Below are 20,024 nucleotides of genomic sequence, written 5' to 3' on the forward strand. Positions count from 1 at the left end.
GATGTAATTATATAAATACAATCACAATTCAATGTATTCTAGTATGACAGCTACATTTATTGATCGTTCTGAGAGATCTCTCAAACAAAAATGTTCGAAAGCTTCTTGATGTTAGGTACTTATGAATAGATTGATGTGACAAAGAAAGGAGTGAATCAAATAATTTTATGAAATATAGAATGATAAAAATACGTCAGTTGATGTAAAAGACAACAAGCCTTTATCCACCATTTATAGAAAAGTCAGCTGATTGATTCTCATCAATCTAAATTTAAAGTTGGCATTATGTTAGAATTAGTAAACAGAAATCAGTTTTATAAAAAAGATGTGTAGCAAAGCGATCGACTGAAATTTTCAAAATTTTTTAAATAGGAGAAACAAGATAATAAGCAGGATTCCAATATCTGGTTCCTTGCACATAATGAAGCTGCAAAACACAAAATATATGTTAGTAGTGGACAATAGGCATTCAGGCACCAAAATTAAGGTGACCACGTAACCTGATACCCCAGGTACATATCTAGGTCTCCCATGTAACTGAGTATGGTAAATTCAAGATCACCCATCATGACACATGTCGAGGTCACTGTCCACGCCTGTAGGGTAAATGTATGATTTAAAAATTGCGAGAACATGGAGGACACTCATCAGAAAACTGTCCAAGATCATCTCTCCCCCTTCCTCTCTCCCGTTTCTCTCCCCCATATCTCTAGACAAATTGCTTGGGTTAACCTGGGAAATTCTTCCTATTGGCAGAGGAAATGAGGACACCAGAGTTATCCTTCCTCTCCCCTCCCACATACCTCAAGATCAATCATGTGGCTTCAATAAGGTGGGAAATTCTTATTTATATTGGCAGGTGGTACGAGGGCAGCCAGATTTATCTTACCCTTCCCTTCCCTCTTCTCTGTCTAAATCAGTTCTGTGAGTCTCGTCACTTGTGTTCGCTGTATTGAGAATTCAGCATCATGAAGCACCATCAAAGATCAGGATGGTCCACACGCAGAATAAAAGGACTCCATTTGAATATAAGTATGAATACAGTATAATCCTGTCTCTCACTGTGTATGCATGCGTAATTTCAGAAATACTTACGATGTGCTTCTATTTTTCAACAGTTCAATAGCCCTCTGATGCAGCACTGCTTAATACATTGGAGCAGGACGTACACACGTCCGCTGCATTGTCACTCGTTGAGGTGCGGCACCACACTGTAGGTTTCCTGATGCTTCAGAGTAGGACACATAATCGTTTGCTGCAATACCGCTTATAGAGCTGCAGTTACATGGTCCTAGGGTACTGCTGTTCAGCACTACTTATAATTTGACTGCCAATAGCTTCAAATGACTGAATATATGTATGTAAGAAGACAGTAACTATGATGTAGCAATGGAAATTCAGAATTTTAAACATAGCGCAATTTATGGACACAGAGTAGGATGAGCTATGTGGTGCGATGTCATACATCATTGATCATATGACACTAAAGTGTTACTCATCTTGTTCTCCCACAGACATCTGCTTCTTTGGTTTGAAGACGTCCATCATAGATTTACACTCCTGGAAATGGAAAAAAGAACACATTGACACCGGTGTGTCAGACCCACCATACTTGCTCCGGACACTGCGAGAGGGCTGTACAAGCAATGATCACACGCACGGCACAGCGGACACACCAGGAACCGCGGTGTTGGCCGTCGAATGGCGCTAGCTGCGCAGCATTTGTGCACCGCCGCCGTCAGTGTCAGCCAGTTTGCCGTGGCATACGGAGCTCCGTCGCAGTCTTTAACACTGGTAGCATGCCGCGACACCGTGGACGTGAACCGTGTGTGCAGTTGACGGACTTTGAGCGAGGGCGTATAGTGGGCATGCGAGAGGCCGGGTGGACGTACCGCCGAATTGCTCAACACGTGGGGCGTGAGGTCTCCACAGTACATCGATGTTGTCGCCAGTGGTCGGCGGAAGGTGCAAGTGCCCGTCGACCTGGGACCGGACCGCAGCGACGCACGGATGCACGCCAAGACCGTAGGATCCTACGCAGTGCCGTAGGGGACCGCACCGCCACTTCCCAGCAAATTAGGGACACTGTTGCTCCTGGGGTATCGGCGAGGACCATTCGCAACCGTCTCCATGAAGCTGGGCTACGGTCCCGCACACCGTTAGGCCGTCTTCCGCTCACGCCCCAACATCGTGCAGCCCGCCTCCAGTGGTGTCGCGACAGGCGTGAATGGAGGGACGAATGGAGACGTGTCGTCTTCAGCGATGAGAGTCGCTTCTGCCTTGGTGCCAATGATGGTCGTATGCGTGTTTGGCGCCGTGCAGGTGAGCGCCACAATCAGGACTGCATATGACCGAGGCACACAGTGCCAACACCAGGCATCATGGTGTGGGGAGCGATCTCCTACACTGGCCGTACACCACTGGTGATCGTCGAGGGGACACTGAATAGTGCACGGTACATCCAAACCGTCATCGAACCCATCGTTCTACCATTCCTAGACCGGCAAGGGAACTTGCTGTTCCAACAGGACAATGCACGTCCGCATGTATCCCGTGCCACCCAACGTGCTCTACCCTGGCCAGCAAGATCTCCGGATCTGTCCCCCATTGAGCATGTTTGGGACTGGATGAAGCGTCGTCTCACGCGGTCTGCACGTCCAGCACGAACGCTGGTCCAACTGAGGCGCCAGGTGGAAATGGCATGGCAAGCCGTTCCACAGGACTACATCCAGCATCTCTACGATCGTCTCCATGGGAGAATAGCAGCCTGCATTGCTGCGAAAGGTGGATATACACTGTACTAGTGCCGACATTGTGCATGCTCTGTTGCCTGTGTCTATGTGCCTGTGGTTCTGTCAGTGTGATCATGTGATGTATCTGACCCCAGGAATGTGTCAATAAAGTTTCCCCTTCCTGGGACAATGAATTCACGGTGTTCTTATTTCAATTTCCAGGAGTGTATATGGTGATGCAGCACTCGAGATAACATCTGGAGAGTCCATTTATTTATATCATTCAAGTGTTATGAATGTATGTGATCTAGAAAGTGCGCTATGGACTATATGAGATGGACTGAGTTGGTGGCAGCCGTATGTTAAAGCTGTATTCAATGACTTTGTGTGTTACCTGCATGAACAAAGTATGCATGTAGATGACTTAGAGCAGTGTATAAATTTATGCATCCACACAGTGCCCATGTCAGTTACTAGCATTCATATGTATTAAATAGATAAAAGTTGAATTAATGGATGGGATACCGAGATGTATTATTGTCTCCAGAGCTCTGGATGTGATACACGCCGAATATAACTTATTGCAGCAGAATAAACCACCATACACCGCACATCATGCATACACTGCTACTACAGCGCTCTACAATACTTGCTGTTAGCAACTGCATCAGCAAAATAGTAGGAGGAGGAGGAAGAAGAGGTGAAGAGGAAAAATAGGAAATTACCAAACAACTGTTCAATTGATCAGTCACCCAACCAATAATCAATCAATCAATATACCATTATGTATCTACAAACTTGCTCTCAGTCCAAACCCATGTACTATAATGACCCTAACCTCCATACTCGCTGCCCTATAGTCGATAAAAACCATAACCAGCAGATGACTCGTATAGACAACTAAGCCATCCGTGAATGTAACGAGAAGTGTCTCAAAAGAATGATATATCTACAAAACCTACTAGGTGTGAAAGAACTGCTCACCCTGTTGATTTTCACCGAGGCGACAAAAGACATGGGACAACTCCTAACATAGTGTCAGACCTCATTTTCCCTGGCGTAGTGCAGCAACAGACGTGGTATGGACTCAATAAGTCGTTGTAAGTCCCCTACAGAAATACTGAGCAATGCTGCCTCCGTGGTTGTCCATAATTGGGAAAGTTTTTCCAGTGCAGAATTTTGTGCACAAAGTGACCTCTCCATGATATGCTTAATGGGATTCATTTCGGGCCGTCTGGGTGGACAAATCACTCGCTTGAATTGTTCAGAATGTTTTCCAAACCAATCACGAACAATTATGACCTTGTGACATGGCGCATTGTCATGCATAAAAATTCCATCACTTTTTGGGAACATGAAGTGTATGAATGGCTGCAGATGGTCTCCAGGTGGCTGAACATAACAATTTCCAGTCAATGATCGCTTAAGTTGAACCACAGGACCCAGTCCATTCCATATAAACACAGCCACACCATCATGGAGCCACCACCAGCTTGCACAGTGCCTTGTTGATAACCTGGATCCATAGCTTCGAGGCGTCTGCGCCACACTCGAAACCTACCATCAGCTTTTACCAACTGAAATCGGGACGCATCTCAGCAGGTCATGGTTTTCCGGTTGTCTAGGGTCAAACTGATATGGTCACGAGCCCAGGGGAGGCGCTGCAGCCGGCCGCGGTGGTCTCGCGGTTCTAGGCGAGCAGTCCGGAACCGTGCGACTGCTACGGTCGCAGGTTCGAATCGTGCCTCGGGCATGGATGTGTGTGATGTCCTTAGGTTAGTTAGGTTTAAGTAGTTTTAAGTTCTAGGGGACTGATGACCACAGCAGTTGAGTCCCATAGTGCTCAGAGCCATTTGAACCATTTTTTTGAGGCGCTGCAGGTGATGTCGTGCTGTTAGTAAAGGCACTCTCGTTGGTCGCCTGTTACCATAAGCGCATTAACGCCTAATTTCGCCGCACTGTCCTAAAGGATGCGTTCATAGTACGTCCCACATTGACAATTGGGGTTATTTTACGCAGTATTGCTTGTCTGTTAGCACTGACAACTCTACGCCAACGCAACTGTTCTCGGTCGTTAAGTGAAGACCGTCGGCTACTACGTTGTGTGGAGAGTGGTAATGCAATATTGAATTCCCTAAAGATTTGCGACATGGAACGTTTCACGCGTCTAGCTCCAACTACTATTCCGCGTTCAGCGTCTGTTAATTCATGTCCTGCGGCCATGATTAGGTAGGTAACCTTTTCACACGAATCACCTGAGTACAAATGATAGCTCCGCCAATGCACTACCCTTTTATACTTTGTGCACGTGATACTACCGCCACGTTTATATGTGCATACATATACTTTTGACTTTTGTCACTTCAGTGGAAATGGGACCTGCTGTTTGGTCGGTTGGTTGGTTGGTTTGGGGAAGGAGACCAGACAGCGTGGTCATCGGTCTCATCGGATTAGGGAAGGATGGGGAAGGAAGTCGGCCGTGCCCTTTCAGAGGAACCATCCCGGCATTTACCTGGAGTGATTTAGGGAAATCACGGAAAACCTAAATCTGGATGGCCGGACGCGGGATTGAACCGTCGTCCTCCCGAAGGCGAGTCCAGTGTCTAACCACTGCGCCACCTCGCTCGGTGGACCTGCTGTTTGTTGAATGAGTGGTACGCCAGCTTCTTTTCAAATGTCTGCTCCCAATCACGTTGAGATATTTTGTGGGAAAACTTCGTATGTGGACAGTGAATGAGATGGCTATATGAACAAAGTAGCAATGATGTTTCTGATAGGTTTCGTGATCTTTTCATTACATAATGCAACTGCTTACTCAATATTCTACGTAATTTGGAAAGAAGATGTAGTTTTACTAAGTGCAGTGAACTTTTAGATTGTTATAATTTTCCAAGAGTCCGAAACATAATTTGAATTACATGAAATTAAATATTTAACAATGGAGACTGAATTAGGAATCATATGTTTGCAATCTAGCTACTGAAGCAGTATTTCAGAGTTGGTGTTTATAAGATCAGGTTAGGACTTAAGGTTAGCAAGCAGCGCTGCGAGCTGCTTCGTGCTTTGTGGCCACCCTTCGTAGTGATTGAGCCACAAGTCCTCCCTCTCCCCCCTCCCCTTCCCCATCCCCTTTCCCCTTCCAATTCGTTCCTTAGCAGAGTGATTTCCTGCCCATTTGGTAGTCAACCGGCGATTTCTTTCCAAGAGAGAAAATTACCTTTGCAGTTGCATTTCTGCGAACGGATTACTAGCGAAAAATAGTAACTTCTAAGAGAAGACGTATAATAATACTTTATTTATACCATGGTTTATTTGTTCTTCACAGACACATACAATATTTGTTTTGGCCTGTGGACATACATTAAATAAATCACAAAACTTCGCGGAAACAATTACAAACGTACATTATATCTCAGTTTTAAACAATATGGTGCAAATAAAAATTATTGTGTACTTACCTCCGAGATGTTCATTCAGTCTACGTTATAATTCTTGAAGATTTTTCTTGTTACCACCCCAACGATAGTTTCATTGTCGATCTTCAAATTTGTGCCATTTCCTCCTGCACTATTTATTAAGCTAATGAAATTGTTAGTTACTTTTCCTGCATTGACACTGAATGGTAGAAGCAACTATCAGGCTTTTTTTAAGGTACCTGTTGTGTTTTTGCTGTTATTGACATTTGAACAAAAAAAAATGGTTCAAATGGCTCTGAGCACTATGGGACTTAACATCTGAGGTCATCAGTCCCCTAGAACTTAGAACTAGTTAAACCTAACTAACCTAACGACATCACACACATCCATGCCCGAGGCAGGATTCGAACCTGCGACCGTAGCGGTCGCGCGGTTCCAGACTGAAGCGCCTAGAACCGCTTGGCCACAACGGCCGGCGACATTTGAACGTTGAAGCCGTTATTCTCAAGAGTTCCCTAAACATTTTTTTCCACTTTCATGTGTAGAAAGAGGAGTTGGGTTGTTTGGGGAAGGAGACCACACAGCGAGGTCACCGGTCTCATCGGATTAGTGAAGGATGGGGAAGGAAGTCGGCCGTGCCCTTTCAAAGGAACCATCCCGGCATTTGCCTGGAGCGATTTAGGGAAGTCACGGAAGACCTAAATCAGGATAGCCGGACGCGAGATTGAACCGTCGTTCTTCCGAATGCGAGTCCAGGGTCTATCCACTGCGCCACCTCGCTCGGTGTGTGTAGAAAGACTAGAAAACGACAAAGAAATATCCTGGTTTTTAAAAAATGGTTCAAATGGCTCTGAGCACTATGGGACTTAACTTCTGAGCTCATCAGTCCCCTAGAACTTAGAACCACTTAAACCTAACTACTGTAAGGACATCACACACATCCATGCCCGAGGCAGGATTCGAACCTGCGACCGTAGCGGTCGCGCGGTTCCGGACTGAAGCGCGCAGAACCGCTCGGTCACCCAGGCCAGCTGACCTCCATTGCTGAGACGTCAAAGGAAGGGCGAAATGTGGGTAAGAGCGGGAGTGACCGGGGTCCCATCGTTTGACACGTCCACGGTGGCGTTGGGCAGAATTGTGGTGAAATTTGGTGCCGGTATGACATCACTGACCCACCTTACACCTCACATAATCTTCCGAGCTGTGGCCTTTCTCTCGCATGTGCCGACACTTTGTTGTTCGAAGCGTCGCCCGAGGATGACGCCGCAGGGCGTCAAGCGTTTGCACTAGGGTAGCTTTTAGGCACCTATGAGCTAGATTTCTAACTTATGCGTCGCAATGGGAGACGATTTCTGAGTTTCGAAAAGGTGATACCTTTTTTACGCCGTATATAAAAACAGGCACACAACGAATTTTCAGGTTAATGTTGAAACCAGATTGCAGCATTCATTTGCACTTCATTCAAGTCTTACACAGCCCTTTCAAAAACAATACCTCCTATTGTCTTTCCCTCCACACCAAAAAGCCGTACATAGCACTTTCACAATAACTCGACTTCTTCATGATGTGGCCACAGCTCCCTTCGCCCGTTCGGATGCGGTAGTCTCGACCAGTCTCGGCGGCGAGGATCAGATCCTGCAGCCTTCGTCGTTAGGTTTTGAATTAGGTGGGCTTTCTGAGATAGATGTTTATTCCAGCTTCTTTCGGCTTCTCGGTTACATCGAAAACGTCAGTGGGCCGAAGATTGATCCATGGTGGCTTGAATAACATCAGGTGACTCTGGAAAGTGCTACTTAGAAATGAATTCACATGTGACTCTATCTTCTTATGAAGTTGCACCTTGTCAGCTGTTCTTCTGAGATCCGGAGGGGCAATATTGGACTGAACAAGTAACCATCGAATAGGAGCAGATCTGATACTGCCAGTAATAGTCCTCATGGTCTCACTCAAGCATACATCTATCTTAGTGGTACTTGCACTGTTTTCTGATGCAGGGGCACAACATTCAGCAGCAGAATACACAAGTGAAATTGCTCCCCAATTGATTACGGCTATTTTGTAGAACAGATTCACCATGGGCCAAGATGCTTTGACAGGTTCGTGTAGTGGTGCTTAAATTACGGTGTACGACACCAAGATATTTAGGGACATAGTTGTAGGAAACTTCAATCCCGTCACGTAACATTATAACTTCCCGTGTGTCTCTTTATAATGAAACCGAAAATCACTGATGTCTTTTATATGACATATGAATGTCAGGCCATCTGCTGGAATATTGTGGACAAGCGCATTAAACAGATATGGAACCACGAATGATCCTTGAGGCAGACCACTTATCAGAGTCCTCCATCTGCTAGCTTTTCCATTGAGAAAAAATTGGAGACTTTCAATTACAGAGAATGTTGTTGAGCAAACTGACTAGCGTGTGGCAAGGAATAACATAAAAAACATGAACCTCAATCCTTCCCTCTTTAATGTATCGCAGCATCCGTCGAAATCTGTAGCCGATTTCAGGCCTCTCTGAGACTCAAATTCAACCAATGTTGTGAGCATCAGCTCTGATTTTTTATAAAGACATCGTGCTGAACTGGGATTATCGTATCAATGGCCTCTTGGGTGCGGCTGAGATTTGTCCTCCAGTTATTTATCTGTCAAGCTGAGTTATGAGATAGGTCGACAGTTAGCCACATGAATTCCTTCTTTGCTTGGTTTCATACGTACAGTCGTACTCAAAAGTATCCGAACGACCTGAATTGCATTTCGCCTGATTCGAATGCAACCAGCCTACCGCAGCTGTCTAGCAGGTCATCTAATCGCCCCTCGGTACAGTCGTTTGACTATTGAAAATGGTTCCAACAAGTCACCACTAGAAAACACTGCTCTGTATCGCAATAACTCAAGATGTAAAGTAATAGCAAGGTACTACAAATTTCAGGGAACATCTTATCACAGATAAGACGGTTCTTCAGGCTTGTAAGGTCACATTTATTACAATAAACGAAATACACGAAATGTTACCACTCTCATTATTACGTCAGATAGGTAATTCACGTAGTAAGTTCGTCGTATTCATGATTTCCTCTTCAAAATAACATACCGTACTTATTATTTAACACAAAATGACAATAAAAATTTAGGTTATTCACTAGCAGCTAGTTGAGAATATGTATGAACTTCAAATGACACGACGAACCGTCTTGTTCTGCATATGGATTCAAACCCAAGTCATGCAGACTAAGCAAAGACTTCGTGACTGGCGGAAACTAACAGTCATTCCTGACTAGGCATACAGAGAGTGATATACCTCGATTTTAGACATTATCAGTTAGCAAATATCAACTTTAAATTACATAACGTAAACATTGTTAACGGACGCGAATTCCTACCCAGCATCTATTGTCCTTGTTAACGAACTACGAGAGATGTTAAATATTGCTTCTTCACCAGTAACTTACTTGAAATGCCGTGAGGTAAGGCTTTGTGTTGGACAGGGATTCGAACCCAGAACCTAACTGGATTGTCATCAAAGCACAATCAACTGTGACATATCGGATTTTCTCGGCAGTAGCTAGATGTTTTAACTGAAATGACGAGACGAAACATTAATTTTTTCTTTCCCAGGACTCCAACCTGGCACCTATCGCTGTTATACACTCCTGGAAATTGAAATAAGAACACCGTGAATTCATTGTCCCAGGAAGGGGAAACTTTATTGACACATTCCTGGGGTCAGATACATCACATGATCACACTGACAGAACCACAGGCACATAGACACAGGCAACAGAGCATGCACAATGTCGGCACTAGTACAGTGTATATCCACCTTTCGCAGCAATGCAGGCTGCTATTCTCCCATGGAGACGATCGTAGAGATGCTGGATGTAGTCCTGTGGAACGGCTTGCCATGCCATTTCCACCTGGCGCCTCAGTTGGACCAGCGTTCGTGCTGGACGTGCAGACCGCGTGAGACGACGCTTCATCCAGTCCCAAACATGCTCAATGGGGGACAGATCCGGAGATCTTGCTGGCCAGGGTAGTTGACTTACACCTTCTAGAGCACGTTGGGTGGCACGGGATACATGCGGACGTGCATTGTCCTGTTGGAACAGCAAGTTCCCTTGCCGGTCTAGGAATGGTAGAACGATGGCTTCGATGACGGTTTGGATGTACCGTGCACTATTCAGTGTCCCCTCGACGATCACCAGTGGTGTACGGCCAGTGTAGGAGATCGCTCCCCACACCATGATGACGGGTGTTGGCCCTGTGTGCCTCGGTCGTATGCAGTCCTGATTGTGGCGCTCACCTGCACGGCGCCAAACACGCATACGACCATCATTGGCACCAAGGCAGAAGCGACTCTCATCGCTGAAGACGACACGTCTCCATTCGTCCCTCCATTCACGCCTGTCGCGACACCACTGGAGGCGGGCTGCACGATGTTGGGGCGTGAGCGGAAGACGGCCTAACGGTGTGCGGGACCGTAGCCCAGCTTCATGGAGACGGTTGCGAATGGTCCTCGCCGATACCCCAGGAGCAACAGTGTCCCTAATTTGCTGGGAATGTCGCAGAAGTTAGCCCTTTTTCCACATGCGACTATTTTGGGTTGAGAAGTGAAGGGAATTATGTTCAAAGTTCCATTAGATCGATAACTTCAGCAGACAGCAGTATGGCGTTCTAAGAAATGTAGCAGTGAATGTACCCATACTCGCGACGTCTTATCAACAGTGCGCGACGCTTACCGTTACGCTACTAACTAACACATAGCTACAACACCTCCAGAACTCAACAACAATTCCTCCAGAACTTGCGCATTGCACAGTGGTGTGAGATAATGCATATGGCCGGATCTAGACTTCTGAGAGAAAGACAGTTACAGCTTTTCTTTTGCACTGCACGACGTTTTTAAAAAACAGATAGCGCAATAGAGTAGCTCAAGTCGAAAGGAATACTTCCTGTTTAAATTTCTGCATCCTACACTGTTGGCAGTTCTGTGTAGGTGTCAGTTACGTGATTTTATTTCGGTGATTACAAAAGAGTCGAATGTATGCACTGGGTAGCCGAGGCAGCTAGTTCGTGGTGATTCGGTCAACCAAGTAAATGAATGTACTGAACATGCTGCAAACCACTACAGGGAGTCTGTGTGTCAGAATTCTCGTCCAGTGGTTCATTGTTATGATAGAATAACGAGTGATAGAGAAGGGAATTTGGTGGTCTGTTGGATTGATGCTAGGGTCATATACTTATGGTCTGGGTTCGATTCCAACTTCTGCTGATGACTTTCGATAAGGAGAGACAGATTCTGTTCTCTTCTGGCTACGCCAAGTGAAGAAGGTATAATGGCATTCACGTTAAACATGATATTCCTTCTCTACCAAGTACACGTTAGGTTGAACCACAATCAAGTCAGGAGTCGCGTCACGTAGAAACACTATCAGCAGTAACCTCTCTTATACTAGTTATTTATTTCTAGTGACGAAACAAACGCAATGTAGGGTCACAGAACACTTATTCCACCTTTAATTTGAGTTTCTGTATGTCGATAAAATTGGTTCCGATCTGGGAATGCAACTCAGACCGGCCTTAACGCGGAATTTGATCCCTTCGTGAGAATACAGCTCGACTGCACTTTATTGTTTGTTCAAAACTGCAGATTCCTCAACATCTCCACATATTAGGCGTGAAAGGGTTCGAATCCTGGCCCGGAACTAAGCTTTCATTATGTATTATCAAGCTCTAGCATGAGAACACCTACCTGCTGGTGGGTAATAATTTCGGTTTTTATTGTATTTTCACTCGTTGTCAACACTAACGGTATCTGACGTTTTTGAGTCCCAGTGAGACACAGAACTGTTTGCGAAATCATTGTAAATTCAAGGATGTTATTCCGAGCTGCTGGTGGAGAAAAATTCGGTAGCTGACGTCTCTTTGTGTGCAGTCAACAACGATATGTGTGGGGCTCGATTCCCAGTCAGCACTGAACTCTTCGTCATATTATTTCTATTTTAAACATGCTCACATGTCGCTGCTGGTGTAACAAACCCATTTTTAACGTTCGTTTCCGCTAGAATATAACAGCGACAGGTGCCAAGTTGGAGTCCTGGGAAAGAAAAAATTAATGTTTCGTCTCGCCATTTCAGTTAAAACATCTAGCTACTGCCGAGAAAATCCGATATGTCACAGTTGATTGTGCTTTGATGACAATCCAATTAGGTTCTGGGTTCGAATCCCTGTCCAACACAAAGCTTTACCTCACGGCATTTCAAGTAAGTTACTGGTGGAGAAGCAATATTTAACATCTCTCGTAGTTCGTTAACAAGGACAATAGATGCTGGGTAGGAATTCGCGTCCGTTAACAATGTTTACGTTATGTAATTTAAAGTTGATATTTGCTAACTGATAACGTCTAAAATCGAGGTATATCACTCTCTGTATGCCTAGTCAGGAATGACTGTTAGTTTCCGCCAGTCACGAAGTCTTTGCTTAGTCTGCATGACCTGGGTTTGAATCCATATGCAGAACGAGACGGTTCGTCGTGTCATTTGAAGTTCATACATATTCTCAACTAGCTGCTAGTGAATAACTTAAATTTTTATTGTCATTTTGTGTTAAATAATAAGTACGGTATGGTATTTTGAAGAGGAAATCATGAATACGACGAACTTACTACGTGAATTACCTATCTGACGTAATAATGAGAGTGGTAACATTTCGTGTATTTCGTTTATTGTAATAAATGTGACCTTACAAGCCTGAAGAACCGTCTTATCTGTGATAAAATGTTCCCTGAAATTTTTAGTACCTTGCTATTACTTTACATCTTGAGTTATTGCGATACAGAGCAGTGTTTTCTAGTGGTGACTTGTTGGAACCATTTTCAATAGTCAAACTACTGTACCGAGGGGCGATTAGATGACCTGCTAGACAGCTGCGGTGGGCTGGTTGCAATCGAATCAGGCGAAATGCAATTCAGGTCGTTCGGATACTTCTGAGCGCGACTGTACCTAATGAAGTCCTACCATATGCATGTAGATGTTATAGCAGAGACAGTAAAACTGTTGAATAGGAGGCTAGAATTTGTACCTTTAGCCACAAATTGAGTCCGCGAAATTAGTATTTGGTAAGGAAGGGGGGCAGGATAAAATTCTAGACTGGAAAAGACAACACGCATGAGAAGAAAATGTAAAAACTTGCAGAGCTCTATTTTAAACTCTTCAGGGCATGCAGCATTATATATGGCTTGTAAGGACATTATGTGTACAGTAAGCCAAAACGCTGCTTTGTGTAGCAGTCGAGCGACCGCTACTGTCGCAGGTTCGAACCCTGCCTCGGGCATGGATGTGTGTAATGTCCTTAGGTTAGTTAGGTTTAATTAGTTCTAAGTTCTAGGCGACTGATGACCTTAGAAGTTAAGTCGCATAGTGCTCAGAGCCATTTGAACCATTTTGTGTAGCAGTTGTTATTATCGTGACTTTATTTTCATTGGCTATAGGCCTATTTCTGCTCAAAGGCCATTTTCGAGCACTCTTCAACATATAGTACGGTATTTCGATCATATATCTGTAAGATTTCGTAATAAATAATTATTTTGTACATTTGACGTAAGACTTACTTCCGTATCTTCCTTGAAACTTTTTTAAGCAAAGCACAGGCGAAATTATAAATTACTCGCTAAGTAATGTCTCAGCAGTGGAATTTTTATTTGTTGGCCAGTATCGTTAAGATCTTGTTAACATTTTTTAAGTTTGACAGCTTCGAGGTATGTCACCGATGTTACATGGTTACAGATTTGTTTTTATAAATCTATGGAGTTGTGTGACAGTAAAATCTTTGCAGCTGTATATTGGTGTTCGTTTTATGAAATTATCCATGATGAATGATTTCAATAAAGTTTTAAAAATACTTTTTATGTTTTAAATCTAAATACTGTACTATCTATTGCAGAGTGCTTGAAAATGGCCTTTGAGCCGAAATAGGTCTATAGCCAACGAAAATAAAGTCACAATAATAACAACTGCTACACAACGTAGCGTTTTGGCTTTATGTACACATTCCAGCGCATATATATATATATATATATATATATATATATATATATATATATATATATATATATATATATATATATACGAGGGGCGTTCAGAAAGTAAGCTCCGATCGGTCGCGAAATGGAAACGACTATGAAAATCCGATAAAGCTTTGCACAGATGTGTTGGGTAGTGTCTCTAGTATAACCCCAGTTAGCATCACGTCGCTCTTCTCATTTCTGAGCTCGCAGTGAGTGCGTAAAGATGTCTAGAAAATAGTGTCTGCCGCCACGTACGAGGGCCTGGTGAGAAATTTCGCCTGAAGCTATGCAGCTAACATTACATAACTGTCGTGCTGTTTCGTCTTCAAGACAATTCTCAGCCGCATTCTGCAGGGGCAATGAAGATGCTCCTGCATCGTTTGCAAATGGAAATGTTAGACTACCCACAATACAGTCCGCAATTGTCTCCCCCTGAGTTTCATCTCTGGTCACATGAACCGCTGTCTTTGACGACAACATTTTGACACAGACAACGAGGTGTAGGCCAGCGTGGAGAATTGGCGGAAAGCACTGGCGGCTGCCTTCTATGATGAGGCTATTGAAAAGTTGGTACAACGCTATGACAAAAGTCTAAGTCAGAACGGCGACTACGTAGAGAAGTAGCTGAAAGGTGTAGCTAATTGTTACAAGTAAAATATTTCTGATGTTCACTGTGGTTTCTATTTGGCAATCAATCGGAGCTTACTTTCTGAACAGGCCTCGTATATATATATATATATATATATATATATATATATATATATATATATATATATAATCTGTTACGAGCGGTAAAAGAGAGTCACACAACTACGGGAAAAAAGAAAGATTAAGGTTTAACGCCCCATAGACATCGAGGTCATTAGACATGGAGCACACGTTCGAAATGTTCCAAGGTTTTGGAAGGAAATCGGCCGTGCTCTTTCAAAGGAACCAACCTGGCGTTTACCTGGAGCGATTAAGGGGAATCAAGGAAAACCAAAATCTGGATGTCCAGACTCGGATTTGAACCGTCGTCCAATGTGCTAACCACTGAGCTACCACGCTAGGTCCAGCAATCGGAGAGAATGCAGTGTAGCAGACTGGAAGGAAGAATGTTTCAGCTGGATCGGAGGGGAAGTCTCCTAGGTAGCAGTCGTGTGGGATGTAGACCATCAACTGCAGGAAAAGTTAGGGTCAGGGTTCGAGAATAGCCAAATTCTATCTCCTCCAGGCCATAGATGCCATCAAGACATTGACTGGGGATTTGAATGAGGAAGACCAGGTACACATTAGGTGCTGCAACTGCACTCACAAACGAGACTTTTCGAGGTTCTGCAGTGGCATAGTTAGCCTTGGCTTAACAAAGCTGTTCAACGAGTTGACTCGTCGTGAACAGGTTAAGGCGGACTCCAGAGACAGTTCACGTTGGCGGTCTGCCAGCCAGTTCTACTGGGAGGCGAGAACGCACGAAGCGTGGCCTACATCCTAACTGGAAGGAGAAGGCTGATTAGTAGACAAAATAAAGGGGCCACAATCGCACATAACAGAATTCCTGTGGTTACTGTACAAAATTGCTAGGCGAACATCTTCATTCAGGTAAGAAGTGTCGAGAGTGATAAAAATGACAACAAGGTCCGAATCATTTAAAGATAGATAAATCTGAATGGACAGTTCGCGTCATGTACCAAATTTTAAGGACTTCGAAACAAAGCTAATCGTCATATTGAATCATCATCATCATCATCATCATCAACGTTCTGCCGATAGGCGGGTTTTCACATGACAACTCACCTTGCTGTCCTGTATTCTGCCATACTCTTCAGGTCCGCGTAGTTTCCCCTTCCCTCTATGTTGTCTGCCATCTTGTATCTCGTCCTTCCTCTCAATCTCCTTCAGCAAATTATCTTCCAAGGCGTCTGTTAGCAAGCATTCCCGTCTCAACGAATATCCCATCCAGTTCTTCTTCCCTCACCAATCCTTTTCAACATTCTTTCGTTACTTACTCTTTCCCTCCAGCTTATCCTCTCCATTCTCCTCTGCATCCACATCTCAGATGCTCCTAGCCTTTTTTTCATCCTCTCGTCTCAGTGTACATTATCCTCTATAGAATACCACATTCCAGACAACATATTCCCCACTTATTTTCCTCATACCTTAATATAGTTTGTCACTTGATATACTTCTCCTTCTACTGAATGTCTCCTTCGGTATATCAGAGCGTGTTTTCACCTCCTGATGGCATCCCAGGTCTTCAGTGAACGTACTTCCAAGATATCTAAATGCTCTTACCTGGCAAATGCCGGCCCAGGTGGCCGAGCGGTTCTAGGCGCTGCAGTCTGGAACCGCGCAACCGCTACGGTCGCAGGTTCGAATTCTGCCTCGGGCATGGATGTGTGTGATGTCCTTAGGTTGGTTAGGTTTAAGTAGTTCTAAGTTCTAGGGGACTGATGACCCCTGCTGTTAAGTCCCATAGTGCTCAGAGCCATTTGAACCATTTACCTGGCAAATAATAAATTGTCATGTCTTAATGTTTGCCAGTCTAAATCCCTTACCGATCACGATACTTTTTGTTTTTGTTGTATTGATTCTCAGCCCATATTTCACACAAGTTTCATTCAGATATTTTAGTATTTTATTTACAGCTCGTTCACTTTCTACCAGAAATACCATGTCATCAGCAAATCTTATACAGTCTATTCTTTTTCCCCAGCACACTCTCCTCTTTTCCCATGTATGCCTTGCACAATAATCTCTTCCAGATATAAGCTGAACAATAAAAAGGAGAAACAACAACCTTGTCTAACGTCCCGTCCAATGCTGCGTTCTTCCGGCGTTTCATTTCCGGTACTTGTTCTTACTTTCTGTTGTAAATATCCTTTCTGTAGCAATTGACTCTCCTTCCAATCTATTCCTTTTCTATTCAAATCGACCGTCAGCTTGTTCCATTTTAATCTGTCGAAGAAAAAGTCGTATTGAATGAAGTGAATTAAATGTTCTTAAATTAAATGAACTGGATGATGGAGATGAAATCAGAGAAGATGCAGTGACATGAAATGAGAGTGCAAACCGTCCAGCTATATTGGACCTGCATTGTATTGAAAAGTGATAACTACTGAAAATTAGTGCAAGACTGGGGGACTCAACTATACTTGCCCGAATATCACTTAAACACAAGAATATAATTCTTAAAATTAGCATTGCTTCATCAATATAAAGAAAGAAGGCTTTGTTTAAGTTTTACCTTCCATGATGGTGTATATTTTATGCTCGCAAATTTTACATGCTCGTGTAGTGAGAAAAACCAGTGGCAAATGTTTCACTGCGTGCAACGCTGCAAAAACTAAAACGATTCAATAATGATGAAAAGTCTTGTACTCAGAACTTACAGAAGATGAATAAGTCGAAGGCTGAAGAAGCGAGAATAACTTCACATACAACTCCAAGTTCTTCTGGGAAAAAGAAGAAAATGGGGAAGTCTTGAAGTTGCCAAATACGTTTCGTGTGCAAGACTTTGGCTTTAGACTAAAACTAAACTAAACTCCGCCAAACAAGCCATGAAGGCCCAACGCCACCGACCGGCCGCCGTGTCATCCTCAGACCACAGGCGTCACTGGATGCCGTTGAGGAGGGGCATGTGGTCAGCACACCGCTCTCCCGGTCGTATGTCAGTTTACGAGCTCAGAACCGCTACTTCCCAATCAAGTGGCTCCTCAGTTTGTCTCACATGGGCTGAGTTGATCCCGCTTGCCAACAGCGCTCTGCAGACGGGATGGTCACCCATCCAAGTGCTAGCCCAGCGCGAAAGCGCTTAACTTCGGAGATCTGACGGGAACCGGTGTTACCACTGCGGCAAGGCCGTTGGCATGGCTTTGGACTAATAGATACAATTTATTGTCGTTAACTTTTAGGAATTTCTGTGCATGTAAAGGATATGGTGAAAAATTAAGACTTTGTATTAACTAAACGAAACGCTTTTTAGCATTGTTTTACAAACTTTATTATTTCTGTACGACATAGGTTTTGGGTAATAAGCCCATCTGGAATCAGTTATTTACCAGGAAACAGTTATAAGCCCATTTTCTAGTACATAAAGGATCCCAAATGGGGTTATAACTCGAAACCTAGGCATTACAGTAATAATAAAGTTTGTGGCACAAGCTTAAAAGAGTGTTCTGTTTAGTTACTTCAATATACAATGTTTTACCAAGAACCTACATCTGAATCAATTAAAACTGAGATTTTATTTTGACGAGCTGAGAACTGGTATAGCCTGTACCGTGTGTGTTATTTGTGATAGATGTAGAACAGATTACGTCAAAAGCACATCAGCAGGCTCCATTTGATAACATAAAGCAAAGTTCAGGATGGTACAAGGTTTGGTAGGTACTGAAGATAGAAGGGGGTGCACAAACTTGTTCTGTGGCTTGATGAATACGTCTCACTATCATCTCAGTTTTGCTGATTACTCCGAGTTACCTTGGAGAGGGGCGTAAACTTTCGGCTGGCAGGCCATTCAAAGCCCACGATAGCAGTAGGAAAACTGCGATATACAATGTACTCTGTATCTTGTTATTAATGACGTTCTGAGAATGCATTGACGTTTCTTTCACGTTCAAAAAAGGTTCAAATGGCTCTCAGCACTATGGAACTTAACATCTTAGGTCACCAGTCCCCTAGAACTTAGAACTACTTAAACCTAACTAACCTAAGGACATCACACACATCCAGGATTCGAACCTGCGACCGTAGCGGTCGCGCGGTTCAGGACTGAAGCGCCTAGAACCGTTCGGCCACACCGGCCGGCTCTTTCACATTCCACTGGTTACTATTTGTTAAGGTGAAAACAAATTACAGAGATATTTAAGAGGTCAAAAGTAATTTTCCCTTTCTTCTACATGTTCATGATGAGTATTCTGTCGACACTTCCGTCTTCTAAGATGAGAACAGCCGTGTTCACAAGGTTGATTGCATAAGTTTCTGGTTTCACGATCGCACAGGCATTCTATCACACCTTGACTGCCCCGCTAAGTCACGGGACCTTAGCCCTATAGAAAATGTCTGGGACTATTTGGAACAGTGGATTAAACTAAGTATCAATAGCCCCACATTGTGTTAGCCTCGCGGGGACTAATCAACAATGAATAGCTTCATCTGGATATGGCATATCCGAATAAAGGTGTCGACTGTCTTCCTCGCCGAACTGAGGGAATTACCAAGGCTAGAAACGGTGTTGCCGGGTATTAGCGTCATGTCGCCTGTGATGAATATTGTCTCGTAGAAAAAGGTTTATTCAGCACTTGCACATGCAGGAGCGCAGAGCGAACTGCCTCCGGCCAGAACACATACAGTATATATACAGCTACACAACATTCCAGTAGAGTGATTGTTGACATTTGTGGATACTTCTAGAAAGTACTCGAACCGAATATAGAAATTAAAATTATACAGTCGATGCAACAGTTTAGTGTCATAGCCACTACACCACCAAGCTACTCATCTTCGGTCCTGCATACTCCGACTCCTGATGACTGATGTTCGCCCTGGCGGTGATCTTCTTAGAGCTTCCCTTGCCGCTACGTTCTTCGTTACCTTTCCGCTTGCTGCCTGCCACTGGAGTTTCGAATTTACCCTGGGTTGCAGGATCCTTATAGGGCTTCATTCAAAGGACGTGGACCGTATCTCTAATCCTTCGTCGTCTTGTGTCGGGGTCGAAATCTTCAACTTCATAAGTAACAGCAGACAACTGTCTTACAACCCTGTAGCGCCTGAGGAGCTTTTCAGAGAGACCAACCTTCCGAACAGGAGTGAAGACCCAGACGAGGTCAC

This window comes from Schistocerca nitens, chromosome 3 (genome assembly GCF_023898315.1).
Source record: "Schistocerca nitens isolate TAMUIC-IGC-003100 chromosome 3, iqSchNite1.1, whole genome shotgun sequence".
NCBI classification, from domain to species: domain Eukaryota; kingdom Metazoa; phylum Arthropoda; class Insecta; order Orthoptera; family Acrididae; genus Schistocerca; species Schistocerca nitens.